Source organism: Myotis daubentonii, chromosome X (genome assembly GCF_963259705.1).
Source record: "Myotis daubentonii chromosome X, mMyoDau2.1, whole genome shotgun sequence".
NCBI lineage: Eukaryota > Metazoa > Chordata > Mammalia > Chiroptera > Vespertilionidae > Myotis > Myotis daubentonii.
The window spans coordinates 62,309,948-62,322,300 of NC_081861.1; the positions used below are offsets into that span (position 1 = coordinate 62,309,948).

General features: G+C 37.0%; 1 pseudogene; it reads right to left on the reverse strand.

Annotated features, from left to right (window-relative positions):
* Positions 1 to 7,526: 7,526 nt before the first annotated feature.
* On the reverse strand, positions 7,527 to 7,636 carry LOC132225468 (U2 spliceosomal RNA; annotated as a pseudogene).
* Positions 7,637 to 12,353: the final 4,717 nt, after the last annotated feature.

Consider the following 12,353-nt stretch of genomic DNA (forward strand, 5'->3'; position numbering starts at 1 on the left):
AATGGTATGGTGTTTCAAGATCTCTTCCACAAACTATTAGAATTATTTTACTCTGGATTTAATTATGTTGTTGCTCATAAACATCCTATAAATCAGTAAAGAATTGGAGTTGTTGGACTCAAAGCAAGCAGCATAGCCAGTTTTAATCTTAGACTGTCCACCTATCTCATCTCCTTTTGCTGCAGTTCATCCTGCAGTGGGGAAAATAGTGAAATTAAACAGTAATGATGTCTGATTTTGTCCTTCATTTTTACACAGTCAAGTTTCTTATTCAAAAGTCATGCTCAGAATTTGTGCTCAAGGGTTGTCGAATTGTCAGAATAATCTCCCTGCAAATTTCCTGCACACAGGGGTCTACTTTGTCCAAGAAAATTTCTTCTGTGTCCACAAAACACTCTCGATGCACACAGCAGCTATTGTGGCTTTCCTCACTTTTGACCAAGGACATCATATTTGTTGCTTGTAGTTTTCACACAATTGTGTATAATATTTTTGGAAGATTGTCTATCTATATAAAAGGCTAATATGCAAAGTGTCCCCTCAGGAATTTGACCGGGAGACTGAGAGTTCTATCACTTGCTATGATATGCATTGACTGCCAAGGTGAGGCACGGAACAAAGGAAGGCCCCGGCCTGCAGCCGGAAGGAAGGCCCCGATCGGCCCTGATCACCAGCCAGGCCTAGGGACCCTACCCGTGCACAAATTTTGTGCACTGGGCCTCTAGTTCTATAACTGTTTCTCTGTACTTTACCTTGCTTAAATGGACTTATTAACCCATGTTGATTTCTACATTTGTATTCTCTCACACCTTTTTTTCAATATGTGAATTATTCATTTGGAGAAGATAGCATATTCTTCTAAATTAGGTGAGGGCAATCAGGGGATTTGTTTCTGAAAACTCTCAAAATAACAGATTAATTTATTCATTCATTCAAGTTTTATTGGATTCTGTGCTATGCAGTTTACTAGACACTAGAGATAAAAATATAAATAAGACCCTTTCTGGGTGCCTCAGTTAGTTGGAGCATTATCCCGTATACCAAAGCTTTTGGGTTTGATTCCTAGTTGGGGCACATACCTAAGTTTCAGGTTCCATCCCCAGTCAGAGCACATGCAAGTGGCAGCAGATTGATGTCTCTCTCTCTCTCTCTCTCTCTCTCTCTCTTTCTCTCTCTCTTTCTCTCTCTCCCTCCCTCCCTTCCTCTCTCTCTAAAAGCAATAAACATATCTTTGGGTGAGGATAAAGATAAAATATAAATATAAATGAAGTAGAGGACCTGCCTCATAAGTGCTAGCAAGTGATATAGTAAATGATAGGTGCTGTAGTAAGTGCATGGGGCAGGGGAAATAGGATGAGACTGCACAGAGGACACACTTAAACTGAATCTTGTAAGAAAAAGAATATCTGAAGGGGAGCAGGATGTGCCACCACTAAATATGCCTCTCTGGCATGAGGATTGTTATATTTTTAAAGAATAGATTATTTAAATGTTTTTATTCTGCTTTTATTGATTTTTAGAGAGAATGGAAGGGAGAGGGATAGATAGATAGAAACATCTATGAGAGAAAAACATCATTGACTGGCTGCTTCCTGCATGCCCCCTATTGAGGATTGAGCCTGCAACCCAGGTATGTGCCCTGACCAGGAATCATACTGGTGACCTCTTGGTTCATGGGTCAATGCTCAACCACTGAGCAACACTGGCCAGGATATAAGAATTATTTTGAGCTGATTTTTTGAGAAATAGCAGATACAGGAAAAACCAATAAAATAATAGAAGTAACCCTCTGAAGGGGAAATTTAGAGTTTTACAAAAAATCTCCATTTGTGTGTGTTCTTTTCTGTAACAGGAAGAGGATGACTCTAGCCCTGGCCAGTGTAGCTCAGTGTAGCTCAGTAAGTTTCCATCCCCAGCCTGGTTGGGGTGGGTGCGGGAGGCAACGAGTCGATGTGTCTCCCCACCCCTTCCGGGCCCTCCCTCCATTCCACTCTATTAAAAAATATATATATATCCTTGGGTGAGAATTAATAAAAAAGGATGACTAAATCATAAGAAAATTTAATCATCCTTCTATCTCCCACCCCCTTTCTTCTGTCTTTTGCTAGAGATGGTATTTAAATGGTGGCTTAGGCCACCTCCAGGAGTTACTAATTCCCCCCGCCCCCTGGGTATCTCCCATGAATACATGAGGTATGTATATTAATAAATTACTTTGTTTTTCTCTTGTTAGTTATGTCTTTTAGTACAGGGGTCTCAAATAAGAACTCAGAAGAGGAGAAGAAAAATTAATTTTCTTCTAAATATCTCACAAAAAGTAAGGCAAGAAAGAGGAGGCTGCATAGCATGAAGGAACATGGTCAGTTCATATAATATGTAGTTGAGCATAGTCATACTGAGGAGTTAAAATATTATACTTTAGGTCAGTAATTCCTCATGGTACACATTAGAGTAAGCTAATAAGGGTTAAAAAAAAATGCCTGTGCCCAGACACTACCCTCCTAAGGTTATAATTAGTTAGCTTATGATGAATAAAGAAGGTAATTTATAAAAGCCCCCTGGTTATTCTAACCTACAACCAGTAGAAAACCACTTTACACAATGGGGGCCACCTAAGGATTTTAATCAGGACCATGAGTGATAATTTAATTTTTTTTAATTTTCCATTACAGTTAACATTCAATATTGTATTAGTTTCAGATGTGCAGCATAGTGATTAGACATTTATATAAATTATGAAGTTATCCACTTCATAAGTCTCAAACACCCCTGGCACCATACATAGTTATTACAATATTATTGACTATATTCTATTGTATACATCTACCACTTCTTTATCTAACTGTCTATCAATGGATACTTATGTTGCTTCCATATCTTGCTATTGTAAATAATGCTGCAATAAGTATAAGAATACATATATCCTTTCTAATTGGTGTTTTGGATTTCTTTCGATAAATACCCACAAGTGGGATTTCTGGGTCATAAGATAGTTCAATTTTTAATTTTTTGACGTAACTCCATATTACTTTCCACAGTGGCTGCACCAGTCTGCATTCCCACCAACATTACATGAGGGTTCCCTTTTCTCCACATCCTCTCTAACACTTGTTTGTTGATTTGTTGATGATAGCCATTTCTGATAGGTGTGATGTGATATCTCATTGTGGTTTTTATTGGCATCTCTCTGATGATTAGTGACATTGAGCATCTACTGGCCACCTGTATGTCTTCTTTGGAGAAGTGTCTATTCAGGTCCTCTGCCCATTTTTTAAATCAGTTTGTTTGTTTGTTGGTTGGTTGGTTGGTTTTCAGTTGTATAAGTTTCTAAAATATTTTGGATTTAACCCTTTATTGAATGTATCATATGTGAATATCTTCTTCCATTTACTAGGCTGTCTTTTCAATTTGATAGTTTCCTTTGCTGTGAAAAACCTTCTTAACACCTTTTGTACCGCTCAGGAGCTTTCTCGTTTTCCATCTGTTATGGATCTTAGATGTCAACACACTGTCTTCTCCACATTGAATGAAGCGATCTCATTGGTGGAAACCGTGCAGGTCAATCTACGAAAAAGTATATAATTGCACGAACCCAAAAAGCATTGCAGTTACATTGTATTTTGGTCATTCGAATAGTCTTCATCTTCAAGTTCCTGGCGCTTTTAGAAATGCCCTCTCTCAGAAAAAGGAAGGAAACCAATGAAACTGATACACTTCCTTTTGTTTTGTTCCATTCTAAGGAAAACGATGAAATGGACAAAAAAAAGTAGTGCTGTACCTTATAAACTGTGGACTTTTCAATTCATTTAGAGTGTACAACGTCCTCAATCCTCAAGCAAAAATGAAGTATAAACAGTTTCTGCTATCGGTGGCGAGAGACTGGATAATGGCTGACAATAATGAAGGCTCTCCGGAACCAGAGACAAATCTGTCCAGCCCTTCCCCTGGGGGTGCAAGGAGAGCACCTCTTAAAGATCCACCCAAAAGGTTGTCAGGTGATATGAAGCAGCATGAACCTACATGTATTCCAGCAAGTGGAAAGAAAAAATTTCCTACGAGAGCCTGCAGAGTTTGTGCAGCCCATGGAAAAAGGAGCGAATCTAGATACTTATATAAATTTTTTTTGGTCCCTCTTCATAGAGGAAAATGTTTTACGCAGTACCATACGTTAAAAAAGTACTAGGAACTTTAATTGTTTAATTGTTTTTGTAAATAAAAGTGTTATAATTATTGAAAAACAACACCTAAAGTGCATTATGATCTGTAGTTATGATGATTGAAATAACGTGCAGTTTGCCCAAAAACGTGCAATCCCTGGCATGTGTCTTAGAGATTTCTATGCTGTATGAAATGTGTTAATTTGATGTAGTCTCATTTATTTTTTCTTTTGTCTCACTTGCCTGAGGAGGCATATTCTATATAATAAAGAGGTAATATGCAAATTGACCATCACGCCCTTGCACAAGATGGCCGCCTCCATGTGGTCACAAGATGTCCGGCAGGGGAGGGCAGTTGTGGGCAACCAGGCAAGCAGGGGAGGGCAGTTAGGGGGAACCAAGCCTACAGAGGAGGGCAGTTAGTGGTGACCAGGCCAGCAGGGAAGGGCAGTTGGGGATGACCAGGTTGGCAGGGGAGGGCAGTTGGGGGCAATAGGGACAGCAAGGGAGCAGTTAGGCATCAATCAGGCTGGCAGGCGAGCAATTGGGAGCCAGCAGTCCCGGATTGTGAGAGGGATGTCCAAATGCCGGTTTAGGCCCAATCCCCCAAGGGGTCCCAGATTGGAGAGGGCGAAGGCTGGGCTGTGGGACACCTCCCCAGTGCACAAATTTTGTGCACTGGGCCTCTAGTCCAAAATAATATTACTAAGAGCAAAGTTTGAGATTTTACTACTCATATTTTCTTCTAGGCATTTTATGATTTCAGGTTTTACAGATAAGTCTTTAACCCACTTTTAACTTATCTATATATATATATATATATATAAAACCATAATATGCAAATAGACCAAACCGGGGAACAACTGAACAACCAACCGAACAACTGGTCGCTGTGACATACGCTGACCACCAGGGGGCACACACAGAACATGGCGTGCGTTGGCAGCAGGAGGCAGAGTGCAGAACATGGTGGGCATCAGCCTCCATTTGATGGTGGAACAGGTGGGGCACCGGTCGTTGTCATCGGGGTGAGCCTCTGGTGGTTACTGAAAATGCTTTGCTCCTATGTGTCGCAGTCCTGCTGAGCACTCACACCCGCTGCCATCACTGGTCCCACTCACACCCGCTGCTGGTTCTGGAGCCACCGCTCACACATGCTGCCACAGCTGGCCTGCTTGCACCCGCTGCTGGCGCCAGAGCCACCGCTCACACCTATTGCCAGTGCCCGGCATTGGCCCCAATCGCTCGGTGCCATCAATGGATTCTAGCAGCGGCTTCCAGTTCTGATCACCCCTGAGGGCTTCTCCACCTCCCCCTGCTCCTGAGGGGCAATCGGGGCAGCAGCTGCCACTTGCACCCACTGCTGGCACCGGCCCCGCTTGCACCTGCTGCTGGTGCTGGCCCCAATCGCTCCACACCATCAGCGGTGCGAGCGGGGTTGCGGGCAGACAGGGAACCTAGGCCACAGCAGGAGGGGCTGTGTGGGGGCATGGAGGATGGGCTGAGACCCGCCCCTGTGCCCACCCCAGCCTCACTGCCCACAGTTCCTTTCAAGGTGCATGAATTCATGCACTGGGCCTCTAGTTCTTATATGTTGTGTAAGAAAGTAGTTATTACATGTACTGTCCAGTTTTCCCCACACCATTTATTGACCAACTTTGTTCTTTTCAAAATTGCTGTGATTATTCAAGGGCTATTGAGGTTCTATGTAAATTTGAGGATTATTTGTTCTAGTTCTGTGAAAAATGCCATTGGTATTTTGATAGGGATTGCATTGAGTCTATAGATTTATTTGGGTTGTATGGATATTTTAACGATGTTAATTCTTTCTAATCATGATTATGATATATGCTTTGATTTATTTTTATCTTCTTCCATTTTCTTCTTTAATGTTCCTAATTTTCCAAATACAGGTCTTTCACCCCTTAATTAAATTTATTCCTAGGTATTTTATTGTTTTTGATGTATTTGTAAGTGAGATTGTTTTCTTCATTTCTCTTTCTAATAGTTTGTTATTGGTGTATAAAAATGGAACTGAATTTTGAAAATTATTTTTGTACATGAAGGATAATTTGGGGAAAATTATTTTGTTTAAATTGAATAAGCATATGTACAATTAGAACAATAATAACAAGTTATTACTCTTCAAATTTTGCTAATCCAAAGTAGATTTTTTTTGTTTCAAAGCAAAATGGTACAAAAATAAGAACAAGGTAGTAAGTTTTCTATAATGCTAGATTTATTCTATATAAAGCTTTTGATTCTGATATTGCATTATCCTTAGGTTTTTGTGTTAAGACTTTTTTAATGAAATAATAATAAATATATGTGTCGCTTTCCAATATAAATCTTTAAAGTCTTTATTTGGCAAAATATCAGTTTTATTTTTCACCATTAGAAGGGGTTACAATTTTCAGATTATTTCTTCCTTTTGTTTTTATTGTTACAATTAAGATATGAAATGTATACTATGAGGTTTGTAACCTGAATTTGTACATTTGTGCATACTATTAAAAACAAGACAAGATGCCCCAAATGGAGTTGCTTATGCTAAACTCCACATCACCAAACCAAGGCTTAATGATAATTTTGACTCTCCCAGAAATGAAAATTTAAAGCAGTCAATCAGGAATCATCTGATTAGCACTAGTTAGGTTATCTGCCTGATAGATCCCTGCCATCCCCTAAAGGAAAGTGACCTTGCAATAACCAACCAACTTTTCTGTCTAGTATAACTCCTTTTTTCCTGCTCCCTTCTGCCCGTAAAAGTCTTTTATTTTATACAGTTCCTCAGAGTTCTTTTCTACCTGCTAGATTGAATGTTGCTCAATTCATGAAACATTGAAGAAAGCCAATAAAATCTTTTAAAATTTACTCAGTTGATCATTTTTTTAAAACAATAACTCTGTATCTTACCACCTACATTGCGATATAGAGATTTTTCTCAACTCATTCTATTGAATTTCCATCCCTCTACCATTGGCAACCACTGTTGATTTATAGCATCATAGATTAGTTTTGTCTATTCTTGTACTTAACCCAAATGGAATTATATAGTATGTAATTTTTTATGTCTGGCTTCCTATAGTCAGCATAAGGTTTCTCCTTCTCTGATTCATCTGGGTTGTTGTGTAAGTGTAGAAGGTTGTTTTTTTTTTTCTTTTTGATATCTCTGCAGTATTTCGGTGAATGATATTAGCACAACTTGTTTACTCATTCTCCTCTTGATTGACATTTGGGCCATTTCTGTTTTTACTTATTATGAGTAAAGCTAGTATGACCATTCTATATGGGTCTTTTTGTGGGCCTATGTACTCATTTCTCTAGGTTATATACATAGGAGTAGAATTTCTTGGCCATAGGATAAGCATATGTTTTGTTTATCCTGATAGAAGCCTAGTGTAATATATTTAGCATATATTTTAAACTGATAAGAACAGATACTACACTTGATCTTAGCCCAAAGGCCGAGAAGCGATGTTTAGCATATATTTAAATGAAAAACAAAACCCACTAAGTTTATTCAGAGTGACTGTGCAAAATTACACTTGCCAATATGTGAAAATTCCAGTTGTTCTTCATACTTGTCAACTTTTGGCAATACTTCTTTTTAATTTTAGTGATTTTGGTGAGTGTGTAGTAGTATATCACTGTGGTTTGTTTTGGGGTATGTTGGGTCATCTAAAGAAAATAACTATTTTTCAATGTCTGTTTGATTTATTTTACTTGATGGCCTAATATAACCTCCATGTCTTGCAAGTAAACTTGATTACATATTTTTGACTACTTTTAAAAATTTGAGCTATAATTCAATGCCATAATATTCGCTATTATAAAGTGAACTTTACAATATTCACAGTTCTGCAACCATAAAGATCTAGTTCCAGAATATTTGCATCACTGCCAAAAGAATCTCCACACTCATTAGCAGTCATTCCTCATACCCTCACCTCCACTTCCCTCAAGTCCCTCAACACCTTGGCAACCCTTGGTCTACTACTTTCTGTTTCTGTCTATCCTGGACTCATGTAATATGTTGCCTTTTGTGTCTGACTTCTTTAAGTTGACATGGCTTGTTTGTTTTATAGTGTTATTCATGTTGTATCATCTATCAGTACTCTTTTTTATGGCTGAATAGTACTTCATTGTGTGAATATACCACACTTTGTTTATCCATCTATCAACTGATGGACATTTAGCAGTTTACAATTTTTGACTATTATAAATAATACTGTTGTGAAAATTTGTGTATGAGGGTTTTTTATTATTACCATTATCTTTATTATTTCAGTTAATTTTACCACAACTTTGTCCTCTTACTTCAAATTCATTTTCTTTCCTTTTTTTGTGTGTGTATGAGTTTTTATGTGAAGATGTTTTGTTATACTCTTGGGTATATACGTAAGAGTAGAATTGTTGGAATCATATGGTAATAACCCTCTGTTTCATTTTTTGAGGAAATGTCAAATTGTTTTTCAAAGAAACTGCATGAATCAGTTTCTATTCCCATTGGCAGTGCAGGAGTATTTCAATTTCTGTACATATCTGCAAAATTTATTTTTGCCTGTTTTTTATTATACTAATCCTAGTGGATGCACTGTAGGTATCTAATTTTAGTTTTGGTTTAGATTTCCTTAATGATTAATGATATTGAACATCTTAACATGTGATTATTAATCATTTGTATATATTCTTTGAATAAATATCTATTTGAATCCTTTGCTCATCTTTAAATTAGATTATTTGACTGTTTCTTAATAATCTCTATTATATTCTGGACACAAATTCTAATAAACTGATGTTCTTAATTTAATGAAATCAAATGTATTGTTTTATTTAATCTTTTAGGCTTTTATCGTTATATTTCCTTTATAAAGGAAAAAATGAATTTTCAGAATTGTGAAGATATTCTCCTATGTTTTCTTATAGAATAGCCCTTCACAAACTTTTCTATAGGGCCAGATAGTAAATATATATGGTATTGTGGGACCGTATACTCTCTGTTATAACTACTCAACTCTGCCATTGTAACATGAAAGCAGTCATAAAAATACAGAGATAAATGGGCTGGCTCTGTTCCAATAAAACTTTATTTGTAAACAGAGCTAATGGGTCAGATTTGGTCCATGAGGCACAGGTCTAGAAGTTGTGTTATTTTATCTTTCACATTTAGGTCTATGATCCATCTCAATTTGATTTTTGTACATGGTATGACATAGGGATCATGGTCCATTTTCTTCCATATGGATATGCAATTACTCTGATATCATTTATTAAAAAGACTATTCTTTCCCCCACTTAATTACAGTGGGATCTTGGATGTAAATCAAATGATTCTGTATGTGTGGGCTTATTTTTGTACTTCCTATCCTGTTTCATTGGTCTATTTGTCAAACCTTTCATAAATACCACACTGGATTAATCATTATGTTTATAGTTAGTCTTGAAATCTACTTCTCTAAGTATTCCAACTTTGTTTTTCTTCTTCTTTTTTAAAAATCGCTATTGTTGAAAGTATTACATATGTCCCCCTTTTCCCCCCATTGACCCCCTCCAGCACTCCCCTGTCCTCCACCCCAGGCCTTCAATACTCTATTGTCTGTGTCCATGGGTTATGCATATATGCATACAAGGTCTTTGATTGATCACCTCCCACCCACCCACCCTCCCCCGCCTTCCCTCTGAGATTACATACTCTGTTCCATATTTCCATGTCTCTGGATCCACTTCATTCATCAGTTTATTTTGTTAATTAGATTCCACAAGTAAGTGAGATCGTGTGATACTTGTATTTCTCTGACTGGATTATTTCTCTTAGCATGATACTCTCCAGGTCCCTCCATGCTGTCTCAAAGGGTAAGAGATCATTATTTTTTATTGCTGCATAGTATTCCATGGTATAAATGTACCACAGCTTTTTCATCCAATCATTTGCTGATGGGCACTTGGGCTGTTTCCAGATCTTAGCAATTGTAAATTGTGCTGCTATGAACATAGGGGTGCATACATTCTTTCTGATTGCTGTTTTGGGTTTCTTAGGATATATTCCTAGAAGTGGGATCACTGGGTCAAATGGCAGTTCCATATTTAATTTTTTGAAGTAACTCCATACAGTTTACAGTCTGTATTCCTACCAGCAGTGTACTAGGGTTCTCTTTTCTCCACATCCTCGCCAGCACTTGTCATTTGTTGATTTGTTGACAGTAGCCATTCTAACAGGTCTGAGGTGATACCGTGACTTTGAGCATTTTTTTCATATGTCTCTGGGCCATCGGTATGTCCACTTTGGAGATGTGTCTACTTAGGTTTTTTGCCCTGTTTTCTTCTTCAAGATCATGTTGACTATTCACAGACCTTTACATTTTATTTTATTTTTAAATATATTTTATTGATTTCAGAGAGGAAGGGAGAGGGAGAGAGAGATAGAAACATCAATGATGAGAGAGAATCATTGATTAGGCTACCTCCTGCAGGCCCCCTACCAGGGATCAAGCCTGCAACCCCGGGGAACCCAGCCATGTTCCCAGACCAAAAATCAAACCCTGACTTACTGGTTCATAGGTCAATGCTCAACCACTGAACCACACTGGCCAGGCAACCTTTACATTTTAATACAAATTTTATAATCAGCTTGTCAATTTAAACATATACCCAATCACTGTGCAGTCATTTGGTTGGGATTACATTTACTTTATAGATCAATTTTGGAAGAATTGACATCATAACACTATCGAGACTTCCAATCAATCCATAACCATAGTATGCTTTTTCACTTATTTAGCTTTTTCTTTGTCTCTCAGAATGTTTTGTTGTTTCAGGTATAATGATTTTACATCTTTCATTAGATTTATTTCTAAGTATTTCATGTTTTTTTCTATTTTAAATGGCATTTTTATAATATTTGACCAAAATTTTTGTCAGTTTATAGAAATACAAATAATATTGTATCTTGACTTTTTGCAAGTAACTTTGATAAATTAAATTGAATTGGTTTTGAAATTTTGCTTGTCCCTGAAATCCAAAAGTCATAAAATGACTGAAGATAATACTGAACTACTATAGAGGTAATAAAATGCATAAATTTAAATAATGAGTATGAGAAGAAATTTAAGAAATATATACAAAATAGAATCAATGAAAATTGAAATTTTTATGATAATTAAACTGAAGAGGAGAAGGAATCTATCAGGCCTCTGTCTTGGGTTTCTGAATAGTTAATGTTGCCATTTACCAAGGTAGGAAATGCAGGCAGAAAAAAAATGCTTTGGAAAAATTAATGAAATTAGTTTTTAATAAATTCCTTTGAGTTGTCTATAATATCTAAGGGAAAATTTCCATTAAGGAACTGAAAAATAGAAATCTGGACTTCAGCTATTAGAATTCTTTAAAAATATTTGTGACAGCTGAAGCAATGAAAATATAGATGAAGACATAAAAATAGTATGTACAGTGAAAAGAGAGGTAGAGACTTTAGTATTGGAAAATGCCATTATTAAAGAATCAGGGAAGTGAAAAATGGCAACCAAGCAGGACAAAAAGAAAGGCTTGAGAAAGGAGAAATAAGAAAGTGTAATCACAGATGCCAATGAAAGTAAGCTTTTCAAGAGACATGGCATGTTTAACAATGTCAAGTGCAATAAAATGGTCAAACCAAAAAGAGACTAAAATTGAAATTACCAATTTAGAAGTCATTAGTTACTTTTTCTAGAGAAATTTCAGCAACCTGATAGGAATGGAAGCCATATTGAAGTGGACTGAATTGGAGATGCGGGAATGTTGAGCAAAGTAGTATTTGTAGAGTCTTGTATGTGAAGAGAAGGACAAACAGCTCTAGAAAAAGGGTGACACGGGTTCAAAGGATGGTACTTTTGATGGAGAATATTTGATAATATTTATATCTCCAGTGGAAAGACCAGGTTTGAGGTTATAGATATATGTATGAATAATTAATGGAATAAAGTCTTGGAATAGATGCAAGGGGAGTAGATCTGAATAATAAACGCCACCTAAATTAAACTAAACTGCCCTGTAACGGGATAAATAGAAACATAGATCCTTAGGTTTTGCAGATGTTAGGGCACAAACTTAAATAAAAGTTAAAACCTGCTAGTTTTATCTTCTTCCCCAACTGGTCTCTCACATTTTATTATGACTTACACCTTTGCATGACTTCTAAGTTGTCCTCCAATGGGTGAA